Here is a 14,654-nt window from a genome sequence, read left to right on the forward strand (position 1 = left end):
GGGATGTGGGGACAGCTCCCCTTAGTCATGGGGGAGGACTACCAACAATTGTCATCCTGTTCCATCTCCCTGCACTATTTTCTGAAGGTTATAAGGTTGAATCAGTTACTTGCTGCTCACATATCCTTGTGTGCATTTTAAAAATTAAAATTAAAATTCTCTTTCAAAATTAAAGATTTAAAAAGGTTGGAGGGGGGACACCTCTATCTTGAAGCGTCCTCTCCCTTACTGATCTTCCATTGTCACCTCCTGGCCACTTGGCTGTCCGGCTGTGGAATACCACCTGGCCATCTTTACTTGGCTGGCCTTTACTTGGCCACGCTGAGGAAAATTGGCTGTTTTCCTCTGGGGCAGGTTCAGGACTCAGAAACAGTCTCAATCTCTGTTTCCCACTCCAGGAGAGAAAAACTGTACAGGCGTCATGAACCATTTCAAGCCTCAGAGTGGCCTGGTCACCATTGTGGAGACTAGGAGGAAACTCCACACACGCCAGCTTAGTTGAGGTCAGCTCTGCGGACAAACCTAACATGAGCATGAGAGCCTCACCTACAGAAGGAGGCCATTTGACCAGTCGCATTTGTGCTAGCCCTCTGAAGAAACAATTCACTTAGTGCCTTTCCCCTGCCTTATTTGGACTTTGCCCCACAAGGGATTGGAGGAAGCATGGGCAGTAAGACTCCATCACTCTAGCTGCTGCATCAGGACTAGCATGGGCACCACAGACTCCCTCAGCAACAGAAATACGGCCTGACTGTATACTCTGTACACTCCTTTTTTTCCTGGTTGATGATTAACTCTTGAGAGTGCAGACTCGGGCCTCCCATGGCAACACCACTGGTTGACGGCGCTGGATTTCACATCGCCTTGCTGGCTAAAGAAAACCATGGCTGCTCCAAGACACGACCACCAATCTTGAGAGTAGCGGCATCAGCTGTGAGGGGCCAAGACAATACCTATTGCACAGCAACAAGGCCCTCCCAGCTCCGCGGCCAACATGAAGATGTCGGCCTCTTTACTTTACGAGGGAATCAATACCTGGCTTATCCCTGTAACCCTACAAATTCTTCCGGCTCAGATAATGATCCATTTCTTATGACTGAATATTGAGACATCAGCAGTGTCTCAACTGTCGACTGTGTGCAATTCCATCGATACAGCATTAGATCGCCAGTGCAGCAGTTATTCAGAAAACCCATTCGGGTGAAATTCTTTAAATCTAGTTTTTAAAAATATGGCTGGATTCTATGTCCCCACATCGTCGTCAAAACTGTGGTCTTTTACGCCAGGAAACTGGCGCCAGAAAGTCACAGATTCCCTGTTTTTCTGCGGGCTAGCAGGGAGCTGTCGTAGAGCTCGCAGCTCTAGCTGCCGATACGGCCCCCAGCACTTCCGGGTCAGAGGCCGCTCAGGCGCACGGGTGCAGCCTGCAGCGGCCACGCTATGCTCATGGCGGACTAGCCCGCAGACCTGGACCACCAAAATAGTGCCCCGCATTGGCCGCTCGTGCGCCCCGGACCGCCCGCCCACATTGCCCCACAACCAAAAGTACGCCACAGGTCTGCCTGCCTGATTGAGGGTGGCGGCAAGGGCGACGTCTGATGCGTCGCTTTCTACTTGAAAGGGCAGTGTCTCGTCTACTGCATGCATCCCTGCCTTGGCTGCATCAGCCCTGATACGGGCGAAGGCCTGTTGTGCCTCGGCCGTGAGGGGGAACTGGGTGGACTGTATGAGTGGGCGGGCCTTGTCCGCATTGTTTGGGACCCACTGAGCGTAGTACGAAAAGAACTCCAGGCAGCGTTTGAGGGCCTTGGGGCAGTGGGGGAGGGGGAAGCTCTGTGAGGGGGCGCATGCGGTCAGGATCGGGCCCCAGAACTCCATTCTGGGCCACATAGCCGAGGAGGCTAAGCGGGTTGTGCTGAACACACACTTCTCTTTGTTATAAGTAAGATTGAGGAGAGTGGCGGTGCAGAGAAATTTAGCGAGGTTGGCATCGTGGTCCTGCTGATCATGGCCGCAGATGGTGACATTGTCTAGGTACGGGAACGTGGCCCGCAAACCATACCGGTCGACCATTCAGTCCATCTCCCTTTGGAAGACCGAGACCCCATTAGTGACGCCAAAGGGAACACTAAGAAAATGGTAGAGGTGACCATCCGCCTCGAAGGCAGTGTATGGGCGGGCGGATTTACGGATGGGGAGCCGGTGGTAGGTGGATTTAAGGTCCATCGTTGAGAGGACGCAGTACTGCGCAATCTGATTGACATCAGATATGCGTGGGAGGGGGTACGCGTCGAGCTGCGTGTACCGATTGATGGTCTGGCTGTAGTCCACGACCATTCGGTGTTTCTCCCCAGTTTTAACGCCTACCACTTGGGCTCTCCAAGGGCTGTTGCTGGCCTCGAAGACACCCTCTCGAAGCAGCCGCTGGACCTCGGACATGATGAAGGTCTTGTCCTGGGTGCTGTACCGTCTGCTCCTGGTGGCGACGGGCTTGCAATCTGAAGTAAGATTGGCAAAGGGGGGGGGGGGGTCGACCTTTAGGGTCGTGAGGCCGCACACAGTGAGGGGTGGAAGGGGCCTGCCGAATTTGCGTGTGAGTCTCTGGAAATTGCACTGAAAATCGAGGCCTAGCAATAGTGCAGCGCAGAGGTTAGGAAGGATGTAGAGGCAAAAGCCGCTGAACTCTACGCCCTGGACTGTGAGAGTGACTGTGCAGAACCCTCGGATCGGGACAGCGTGGAACCAGAGGCCAGGGAGATCCGTTGATTGGTGGGGTGCACCGCGAGGGAGCAGCGCCTTACTGTATCCAGGTGTATGAAGCTTTCGGTGCTCCCGGAGTCCAGCAGGCAAGGGGTCACGTGGCCATTGATTTTCACCGTTGTCGAAGCGGTGGCCAGGTTGTGTAGACGAGACTGGTCCAGCGTCATCGAGGCGAGCTGCGGGTGGTCGTCACTGGTTTCAGACGAAGAGCGTTGGGTGCCCAGGTCGTGGAAGGCCGTTGGCGTCCATGCCCCGTGGGGAAGGCAAGATGGTGGCGGTTGGAGATCCTGCGGGGAACAAAATGGCGCCCATAGGGCGCACGTTGCGGGGACGGGACAAAATGGCGGCGCCCATGGGCCGCACATTGGTGGAGCAGGACAAAATGGCGGCGCCCATGGGCCGCACGTGGACTGAGGGGGAGAAGATGGCGGCGCCCACTGGCCGCGGGTGGTCCATGGAGGTGAAGAGAGCGGCGCCCATTGTGCGTTTGGGAGGAGGAGGGGACGATAGTGGCGACTGCGCGGGCCTGGCACACTGCGGCGAAGTGGCCCTTTTTATCGCAAGCTTTGCAAATGGCGGCGCGGGCCGGGCTGCATTGGTGAGGGTGCTTCTGCTGACCGCAGGAATAGCGTTGGGGACCCCGGGGTGCGTGGTTTTGCATTTGGCGCAGGCGTATTGGCTAGGCAGGGCCCCAGCTGAGGCGGTCGTTTGCGGGGTCCAGTAGGGATAGGAGGGGTGAGCCGTGCGGCTGGAGGGGTAGGCCTGAACATTACGGGAGGCGACCGTCATGGAGAGCGCTAATTGTTTTGTCTCCGCTAGGTCGAGTGCGGCCCCTTCCAGCAATCGTTGTCGGATGAGGTCCGACCCAATCCCCGTTACGAAAGCATCGCGCATGAGGAGATTAGAATGTTCGGTGGCCGTAACGGCCTGACAGTCACAGTCCCGGACGAATGGGATTAGGGCCCGCCAGAAGTCTTCGATGGACTCACCAGGGTGTTGAGAGCGACTGGCGAGTACGTGCCTGGCGAAGAGTGTGTTCGCTTTCTGCGCGTAGTTCACTTTGAGGAGTGCCATGGCATCCGCGTAAGTCAGGGCGTGCTGGATCAGCGGGATCACGCTTGAGCTCAACCTGGAATACAGGACCTGTATCTTCTGAGCCTCCATCGGTGGGGTGATCACTGAGTTAATGTAGGCCTCGAAGCAAGCTAGCCAGTGATTAAAGTATTTTCTGGCATCGGTCGATTGCGGATCCAGCTGCAGGCGATCTGGTTTGATACGGATGTCCATCCTGTAGAAAATCTGACTGCAATAAATTGATGCATGATCAATAGCACGAAGACTAAGTTTGGGTACAACTGTGGCTTTATTGCAGTCAGATGCGTGGCCTCCTGCTGCAGCTGGGGAAATGGCAGCTGAATGGAGGACACGCATATTTATACTCCTCCTACTGGGCGGAGCCAGCCGGCAGGGGCTACCGGCGAACCTGTAGTACAGGTCTTACCTTACATCCCCTAATACAGGTGTACAGTAGTTCACCACACTCCTATATCTTCCACCCCGAACCTTATAGTTATGCCCCTTGGGAACAAATGATTTTTCTCCCCACCCCTTTACTGATTAGTACTTACTGAAGTGTCTTTTTCTAATGCAGTATCGGACAGTGTTAGATAGGCTTTTTAATGATGTACGGCTAATCTTAGCAACTGCATCCCTGCATAATGCACCAACCTTGTCTAATCTTTGTCGAACGTCTTTTGTAGACTGAGCTTTGATTTTCCCACAGATGTACTCTTTTTATAAATTGCCATCTGGGCATTCAAACTTTGAAAAAGCACTTATGCTGAGGTCAGAAATTACTGACTTTTCATTAGACGCTGGCAATGTATCATTTACCAAACTATCCGAGCTCAAATTTCCAGTTCCAAAATAATAGTTTACCGGGCCGCGCACCGACTGACCACCCATCCACATATACAATCCCTACTATACTATTTGTCCTCACTGAAAAGCAGAACTGTGTATTTTGCAGAATGACCCCCCCACTCACACACTCACAAGGACAGGAATTTCCCTGTGGGCTACTGGACATCGCTATCAGGCTCAAATGTGGGAGTCTCCAGAGTCTCTCAGTACAGAACTGTCACTCATTGGGATTTCTACCCCTTTTGTGAGGGCCACAAAGAATCCAGCTCGAGTTTCAAGGATACAAAGAAATAACATTTATTTACAATAACATATATATACACAACAGCGGCAACTTCGCTTGCTGCTCTCTCTCCTTCCTGCTGGTTCCAAACTGGCCAGCTTTATTTATACCAGGAGTCTGCTAATGATTTATCCGCCCTCCTCATTGGGGAAGCTCATACTCCCACAGGATTGTGGGACTGTCATTAGTCTCCAGCCAATGGTAAGCAGGCAGGTTATAACATCCCTCCCCGCCCCCCCCCCCCCCCCAGTCCAAGGAATCCACCGAAGACCCTGGCGAAGGAGGGCGTCTGACTCTTTTTGCCGCAGGCCGGACACCATTTGCACGAGACGCTGGATCGGGCGGCGTGTAACGAGACGGAGACCGGCGCTTCCGCGATGAACGGAGTAACGGTTGTACATCCACGGCCCGTGGGCCCGAGGATTCCCCTCTGATGCGTCCTGTGTCTCCATCTCGGAGTCAGGGTCTGCTGCCTCTGTCATCTCGGCGTTTCTATCTCCACGCAGTTCTGTAACGACCTGCGCAGGCTTTGAGTGAGGCACTAGAGGAAGATTGTGAGGACTACTTTCCACTGTCTCTGGTCTCTGAGGCTGTAGAAATGAGCTCCGGGGGCGGGGAATCTTTGGAAGGGATAGTCTTCTGGACCGAACGTGGTCTACATGTTTGTGCTGGAGACGACCCTGGGCTTGCACCTGGTAAGATGTAGGGCCCATTTGGTGAAAGATTACGCCAGAGACCCACTGGGTACCACCAGCAAAATTGCGAACGAACACTGGGTCACCGGGTGCAAACTGATGAAACGGCCGATGCCGAGAAAAACCCTGTCCCTGCCGTTCTTCTGTGCGGCGTACTTTTGCGCCAATGTCCGGGAAAACCATACTAAGGCGGGTGCGAAGTCTCCGGCCCATTAGGAGTTCTGCTGGAGCTACCCCAGTCACCGCATGGGGGGTGGTCATGTACGAAAACAAAAAGCGAGCCAGTCTCGTGTCCATTGACCCGGAAGACTGCTTCTTTAGGCCTCGTTTGAATGTCTGCACTGCGCGCTCTGCCAACTCATTTGAAGCCGGCTGGTAAGGGGCAATGCGGATATGGCGAATGCCGTTCATCTTCATGAACCTCGCAAACTCCTCACTGGTGAATGGAGTGCCGTTATCCGTGACCAGCACCTCGGGGAGGCCATGCGTACTAAAAGACAAACGCATCTTCTCAATTGTTGTGCAGGACGTTGTCCCCTGCATCTTATGCACCTCTAGCCATTTAGACTGGGCGTCGATTAATAAAAGGAACATGGATCCTTGAAAAGGGCCGGCGAAATCCGCATGCAAGCACGCCCAAGGCCGCCCTGTCCATTCCCAGTGATGTAGGGGCGCGGCCGGCGGAAGCTTCTGATGCTCCTGGCAAATGGAGCACTTTTGGGCCACCTTCTCAATGTCGGCGTCAAGGCCAGGACAGAAGCATAACTCCGGGCCAACATTTTCATTTTGGTCACACCTGGGTGCCCATTGTGCAAGTCTCTTAGTATCAGCTCCTGTCCTTTTTCCGGGACAATCACACGCGTCCCCCACAAGAGGATGCCGTCTTCCATGCTGATTTCTGACAGCTTGGAGGAAAATGCCCGCAACTCACCTGGGAGCTGTCTATGCTGCCCACCATACAGAACTATGTGTCGAACCTTTGACAGGACTGGCTCCGTCTGGGTCCACTCACGGATCTGTGATGCCGTGACAGGCAAGGTGTCCATAAAATTTAGTGTTGCAACCACCTCACTGGTCGTGGGGGTCGACATGGGGCCGATCGATAAAGGCAATCGGCTCAGTGCGTCAGCATTTGCTATCCGCCTTCCTGGTTTGTGCTCCAGAGAATACTCGTATGCAGCGAGCTACGAAGCAATGGGTGGTATTGGCTTATCCTCTCTGAAAAGTCCCAGCAGAGGCTTATGATCAGTCACGATAGTGAAATGGCGGCCATACACATACTGGTGGAAACGTTTCACCGCAAAAACCACTGTCAGGCCCTCGTTCTCGATCTGCGCGTACTTTTTTCCCGCTGCAGTCAATGTGCGGGAGGCGAAAGCTATTGGTCGCTCGGCCCCGTTCTCCATTTTGTGGGACAGGACGGCCCCAATACCATACGGGGATGCATCACATGTGACGAGCAAAGGCTTTCCAGGACCATAGTGGGTTAGTAACCCAGACGACGACAATTGTTGTTTTACCCGCCGGAAAGCGGTTTCTTGCGGCTGACCCCAAACCCAGGTGTGATTTTTCTTTAGCAGAAGGTGCAACGGGGCCAGCGTAGTTGCCAGATTGGGGAGGAATTTCCCATAATAGTTTACGAGGCCGAGAAAAGAACAAAGATGCGAAGTGTCAGTCGGGGCGGGGTCTGTTGAATCACGCGCACCTTCTCTGCGACGGGGTGCAAACCTTCGCGGTCCACCCGATAACCCAGGTAGACTACTTCCTTCGCCTGAAAGATGCACTTTGTGCGACGTAAACGGACTCCAGCCTCCGAAAAGCGTCTAAGGGCAGCCTCCAGACTTTCCAAATGTTCCTGCTCCGACGTCCCTGTGATCAAAACGTCATCTAAGAAGACAGCAACACGAAGTAAACCTCTCAAAATGCCCTCCATAACGCGTTGAAAAATAGTGCAGGCAGAGGATACTCCAAAGGGCAAACGTGTATATTCATACAGACCCTGGTGTAACGGCAGCCTCCAGACTTTCCAAATGTTCCTGCTCCGACATCCCTGTGATCAAAACGTCATCTCAGAAGACAGGGACACACGGTAAACCTCTCAAAATGCCCTCCATAACGCGTTGAAAAATAGCACAGGCAGAGGATACTCCAAAGGGCAAACGTGTATATTCATACAGACCCCGGTGTGTATTAATCGTTACATATGGTCGGGAGGCAGGGTCCAGCTCCAATTGTAGGTAGGCGTGACTCATATCTAATTTTGTGAACGAGAGTTCGCCTGCAAGCTTCGCGTAGAGATACTCTATGCGAGGCATTGGATATCGGTCGAGTCGGGAAGCCGTATTCACTGTAAGTTTATAGTCGCCATACAAGCAAACTGTGGCATCTGGCTTCATTACAGGTGCAATTGGTGCTGCCCAGTCAGCGAAACGGATGGGCCTGATAATACCCAAAGTCTTCAAACGAGTGAGCTCCCCTTCTACCTTCTCGAGCAAGGCGTAAGGCACCGGGCGCGCCCGGAAATAGCGCAGCATGGCTCCTGGTTCGATTTGGATACGGGCTATGGCCCCTTTTCGTTTCCCCAAACCGGGCTGGAATACATCTGGGTATTGTCCTAGCACCTCAGTCAACCCTCCAGAAACTGGAGGATGTGCAGCCACTGCAACCGCAAATGGCGCAACCAGTCCCGACCCAACAGGCTGGGCCCATGGCCGCGCACCACGATAAGTGGGAACCGCCCCTCCTGGCATCCATAAAAATCAGGGGTCATCGTCGTTCCTGCAATGTCCAATGGTTCCCCCGTATTGGTGGCCAACCTGGCCTGTGTGTCGGTTAATGTAAGGGTCTGTATACCCTGCTTGATGCGGTCGAATGTCCTCTGGGCGATCACGGAGACCGCTGCGCCAGTGTCCAACTCCATCTCGAGCGGGTGACCATTGACCCGTACTGTCACCTTAATGGGGGCCACACGGGGAGCTGCTACACAATGCAACTGCAGGCAATCGTCCTCCGTCTCCACGTCCTCAGGAGTCATCGCCGCAGGTTCATCCACATGGAAGGTACGGCCCCTGGGCTGGTCCCAGTTTCGGTCGGAACAACGGCCCCTCTGGCGCCCCCAGGACCGGCGTCCGCGACGGGGTCGGCGCCTACATGTCTGACACGGACATGGCTCCTCATCCATTGGTTCTGAAGAAGGCTGCCTTCGGGGAGGAATGTCCGACGGCCACTGGCGTCGATCTGGACGTCACCTCGCCCAAGGTACTGCAGGAGTGCGGGGTGGGGGGGTTTCGGACGGAAGGGGTTGCGCCCCAAGGCATGCACTTCCATTCCCTGTAGCTCCTGCACTCCTTGTTCTGCGCTCTCTCGGGACAATACTATTTGAATGGCCTGTTGAAAAGTCAATGTTGGCTCAGCTAACAACTTTCTCTAGGTGGCTGCATTGTTAATACCGCAAACCAAACGGTCGAGTAACATTTCTGACAAGGTCTCACCATAGTCACAGTACTCCGCAATCCTGTGTAGCCTGGATAGAAAGTCGGCAAGGGATTCTCCTGGGGTCCTCTCAGCGGTATTAAACCGGTAACGTTGGACTATCGTGGATGAGGTTGGGTTAAAATGTTGCCCCACTAAATTCACAAGTTCATCAAATGTTTTGGTATCTGGCGCAGCTGGGTACGTAAGGCTCCTAATCACCCCAAACATATGCAGGCCACAGGCGGTGAGCAATATGACCACCTGGCGCTCGTTTTCGGTGATATTGTTTGCCCGGAAATAGTAACGCATCCATTGTGCGTACTGGTTCCAGCTTTCCAGCGCAGCATCAAAAACATCCAGACGTCCATACAGAGGCATGGTGTAATAGAAAACAGCTTCCAACCTGTATCCAACAAAAATCCAGGGAGGTGGCTTCAGCAGTGTAGACAGCCAGTCCCTTTAACCCTCGTCGCCAGTTTTGTGAGGGCCACGAAGAATCCAGCACGAGTTTTAAGGATACAAAGAAGAAACATTTATTTAAAATAACACACACATATATATATATATATATATATATATTATATATATATATATATATAAAAATGGCGAGTGGGCTCTTGAGACCCTTGCAGTTTGAAAGGAGCAGCAGGATACCATGGCAGGTAAGTGAGAGCGAGGTAGCCTAGCCTCAAAATGGAGGTGCCTCTCCCCAAACTATATAATTCAAAATGGCCTTTATAGCTAGGCCACCATTGTGGGGGAGGGGTGGGTTGGGAAAGACCCTGTTGCGGATGGCCTGTGCCAACCACCACTCCCAGGCATGCCGGATGCAGGAAGGGTCTGCAAAACTGACTGAAGTGCTGCCACCGCACCTTCCAGTCCCCAACCACATCCCCCCACCAACCTCAGTCCACACAAGCCTGTTACCAGCTAGCTACAGTTGTGGTCTTTAACAGGCCTTGGGCCAATCACTCGAGAGCTGTTTTGTTTCTCTCTGAAATTTGAACAAGTCAAGAATTTGTACATTTAAATCTCTTAAACAGTTTAAACCAAAAATGCCTGAAAATTTGATATCTCGTGCACTGAATTGGCACGTATCCATAACACAGAGGTTTATGAGATTTATGAGATCAAGGATATAGATTTGAAGCAGAATTTTTTTTCAGGGCTTGGAGGGAAGAGCATAGGGAAGCGGGACGAATTGGATTGCTCCATCAATGAAGCGGTGCAGGCACTATGGACCGACAGGCGGCCTTCTGTACTGCACAAAATGCAGTATAGCTCTAGCAAATACAGATTGAAGCTGCCACTGTCATAGAAATGTCAAGTCGTGCAACTCAGAGGAGAGGCCCTTCAGCCACTCTAAATTGGTACTATCCCTTCTACTACAGCCACCTGAACCAATCCTATCCCCCTGTTATTTCTTAATAAACGAGTTACTTGTGATCTTTTTTTATTTTGCAGTGCTGTGGTATTTCATTATGAACTGCTATTATGGGAATACTGAGATTTTCCAAAGCACGTTTGGTGAGGGGTGGAGTGCGGAAGAGGCGAAACGAGGCAAATTCTATCAATTTGATTACTGAAGTTCAAAACATGGACCTAGAATCATAGAATCTTTATCGCACGGAAGGAGGCCATTCAGCCCATCAACTTTTTGCCCACTCTCCGAAAGAGCACCCTACCTTTGGACTGTGGGAGGAAACCGGAGCACCCGGAGGAAACCCACGCACACACGGGGAGGATGTGCAGACTCCGCACAGACAGTGTCCCAAGCCGGAATCGAACCTGGGACCCTGGAGCTGTGAAGCAATTGTGCTATCCACAATGCTACCGTGCTGCCCGTGTCTTTCGGGACTTGTGGGAGGCAACCCACGCAGACACGGGGAGAATGTGCAGTCTCTGCACAGACAGTGACCCAAGCCAGGAATCAAACCCAGGTCCCTGGTGCGGTGAAGCAGCACTGCTAACACTGCTACTTTGCCGCCCGTGAATTGCTAATTCCTGGAGACTCCAGGGAAATCCTGGAGGGTTGGCATAGCTGTATCTAAGTCATTGCAGTTCTTGCATTGACTTGGTGTTGACTATAAAAGTCGTAGCTGAGATTGGTTTAAGCTATGGTCATAAGTGTACCTCACTATGGGATAGGACAGTGTTTTAAAGCGGTATATGTGAAAAATCTGACCAATCTGTCCCATAAATGAGGGATGTGGTGGGGGTTAATGCGGTGTTGCGTTGCGGACTGCTCTTTAAATAAAGGAATGTTATTATTGCTTATGTTTGTTTTTGAAAGATAGAAATGGGAAGGTGAGCTGCTAAAGGAAAAGTTGAAATTGACTTCGCTGAGGTTTGACTGCTCTGGTACAAGACTTGCTGAGGCGCAGTGTTTTTTTTGATGCAAAGATATACTTTCTCAAAATATCTGAAAGAACATTACCAAAGGTTTCAACACGGCCTTCCCAAAGTGCAACATAATTCATATTTTGTACATGGATCCTGTTGCACGCTGTGGTGGTGTCAGCACTGTAAAAGCAACATTACAGACATTTCAAAATGGTCATTACAATGGCATCCAAATGATCTGCAGATAGATCACGTTGCACTCTGCACAAAAAAAAGGTTTGCCGTGGTAATGCTTCAAAGGAGCTATGGAAGCAGTTTCTTTCAGGAGCTGAGCCTTCTCTGGATATTCCCTGTGTGGGGCCCCTTTTAAGATGTATAGCTACTGTCTCCATGCGTAAACATTTACATGCCAGGAACCGGTCAGTCTTACTCTCGGATCATCAGGTCTTTGTGTATTGTCTAAGCTCCTTTCCCACACGCACGCCACCCTCTTTCAAAAGGAAACGGAGCATTTTTTTTTAAGGCTTTAAAAGTTGTCATTTTTAAAATTTCAAGTGTTGGAAACGTTAAAAAAAAAGGAAACTTTGTGTGTGTTTGTGGGGGGTGAAGGTGAATGGGTTGGAGAAGTGACTTTCTCTGCATATTACTGGAGTCAGAACCAGACTCCGAAGACAAAGAAATAAAGCCCCTTTGGAACTGTCAGAATTATTGAAACACAGGAAACAACTTTATTTGGATTGGAGCTTGGCTCGTCAAACTTCAATTCTGACACCATTAAAGATGCAAATAAGGATCAGTTTCCAACAAGCAGCTGATGCCATCCCTTCCTCTGCACTGTACAGCCCAGTACACGGTCTTTAAACAAGCCTCTACCCCTGTAACTCCAACTTGTACTTTTTATTGTTTTCTTTTCAAATTCCGGATGGTTTAAGGGAAGAGGGAGGGAGTTGCAAGATGATGCAGCTGGTGGGCTTGGCTAAGTCTAACACAAGGTAGGCTCCCCCCTCCCCTCCTCCCATTGTAGTTTGCATTGACCACAGCAGAATGTATTTCTTTCCTTCCCCTGATGTTTGAGTTCAGAGCAGAGCAGTGTGAAGGACATATCGCCCGAAGGGATATGGAGACTGCAGCGTTGCAGAAGCGGCTATACAGCACAAGAGCCCACTCAATGGAATGTTTCACGACAGAGAGCTGAATTACCCACGGTTATCCTGTAGTCTCTTCACTGGCAGTCAGTTGGAGCTAGCTTTGGAAGGAAGCACTCGTATTCCCGGTAGGTACGGAAACTTGATCGTGTCCTAAACGGCGTTCATTCCAGTTACTGCTGACTCATCTAGGATGATATATATATATTTAAAAACAAGGGAAACTGCTGTTAGCATTTGTAAGATTTAAACTGGATGGATTGGGTGGAAAATTCAGCAATCGCTCCTTCAGCTGGGTCTGCACAAGCTTGTCAAACCGAGACAGATTTACACTGAGGATTTGTTTAGCTGAATCCAGACTTCACTACATGCTTTGAATATATGTTAAAATACGTGAACATAACCTTTAAACCTTTAAGGTGATTCAGTGTCTGGTATTGTTTGGAAGCTATAAAAGCCAAAGAATGTCAGACACGCATGTTGCGTGCGCTGGTAGGTAATTTAACAGCAATTTTCCAGAGTGTCAGTGCCTGTTGACCATGTGCAAACTGAAACCCTTTAAAAACTCAGCCTTTCCCCATATTTAGGCATGGGGGATGATTGTGCTCCACGCATACATCAGCAAACATTAAAGGTGGCATCATTATACCCTCGCAGCGGACACTGCCAGTTCTAAACCACTTTGAAGTTTGAAGATCCCAACAATAAAGGGATATTGTCTAAAGTTCTCTTCTCCCCCCCCCCCCCCCCCATATGTCCTTTCTCTTCCCCTCTGAATATATTTTCTCCCAGTCCAGTACAAAGTACTCTTGTGAGGCCAAGTTCATAACTTGCTGTCAACAGATATCTTCTCTCCCCGAGTTTTGCCTCGTCTGTGGACTCTTGTTACATTTTGTTTTTCTCTCTCCTCTCTCTGAATTCTGGCAGGATTTGGGCATGTGGATTCGTGGATGATGGATGTCCAGTATCTCAAATTTCATTAATATTGCAACTGGCTGAAGTTATTTGTTGCGGGGAGGAGGGGGGGGGGGTCCACTGAACTATTTCCCTTTGCTGGCTGGACAGTGCTTAACCTATTGTGTGTTTAACGCCGGGTTATTGTACAGTTTGTTTAGATTATTGTAGCTGGGGAATTACTGAGGCACGTGATGCTCACTCGAGGCTGGAGTTTACACACTCCACCCCTTCAGCAGCCTGTTTGAAGGCAGAGGGTGTGTGTGCGTAAAATAACATGGGCGCCCCCGGACCTGCGTCCCATTTTATGGTGGGCAGGTAAGTCATCAGGCAACCCACCCGCTCTTGGACTCATTGAAGCCCTTAAGCGGCCAATTAATGGCTGTGTCCCACCTCCGTCCCTTTCACACATGTGGCCAGGAAAGGCGGAGGCAAGGCAGGCTGTCTGGCAGCTGCTGTCTGACAGGAGGGGGTGGGGGGGCTAACTGTTTTGAGGTGTCACCTGCACCTATCGGAGAAGTCCCCACTAACATTATACCCTCCCCACTAACATTGTACCCTCCCCTTTCAAGCCTTCCCAGGAGCCCCATCTCGCCCCCCCCCCCCCGACCCCCACACACACACACCTCCACACTGAGGTCTGCCCAAGATCCCACTCTAAATCAATGAAGGGTGCCCTCAGTGTAATAATATCGCGGTGGACAGCTGGGTTTCGGGTTAATGAGCTGGAAGAAGGAACTGAAGGCACTGTTGCTAAGATTGCAGATGATACAAAGATCTGTAGAGGGACAGGCAGTATTGAGGAAGCAAGCGGGCTGCAGAGTGATTTAGACAGGCTAGGAGAGTGTGGGCAAAGAGTGGCAGATGAAATACAATGTGGAAAAGTGTGAGGTTATGCACTTTGGAAGGAGGAATTTAGGCATAGACTATTTTCTAAATGGCAAAATGCTCAAGAAATCAGAGCACAAAGGGACTTGGGAGTCCTTGTTCATGATTCTCTTAAGGTTAATGTGCAGGTTCAGTCGGCAGTTAGGAAAGCAAATGCAATGTTAGCATTCATGTCAAGAGGGCTAGAAT

At 51.0% G+C, this 14,654-nt stretch overlaps 1 protein-coding gene across 6 annotated transcripts in view; it reads left to right on the plus strand.

Moving 5' to 3' along the window:
- rassf8b (Ras association domain family member 8b) overlaps positions 1 to 14,654 on the plus strand; it is a 206,342-nt gene that overhangs the window by 112,359 nt on the left and 79,329 nt on the right. The window contains exon 4 of one of the 6 annotated variants that reach the window (XM_072471844.1): positions 12,559 to 12,751. The exons of 2 other annotated variants lie outside the window; for them this stretch is intronic. The gene's annotated coding sequence lies outside the window, so the exon portion shown is untranslated. Of the gene's footprint in view, positions 1 to 11,532; positions 12,756 to 14,654 lie in introns of those variants that run through there. 3 more of the 6 variants (XM_072471848.1, XM_072471845.1, XM_072471843.1) reach the window with 3 other exon arrangements.

This window comes from Scyliorhinus torazame, chromosome 13 (genome assembly GCF_047496885.1).
Source record: "Scyliorhinus torazame isolate Kashiwa2021f chromosome 13, sScyTor2.1, whole genome shotgun sequence".
NCBI lineage: Eukaryota > Metazoa > Chordata > Chondrichthyes > Carcharhiniformes > Scyliorhinidae > Scyliorhinus > Scyliorhinus torazame.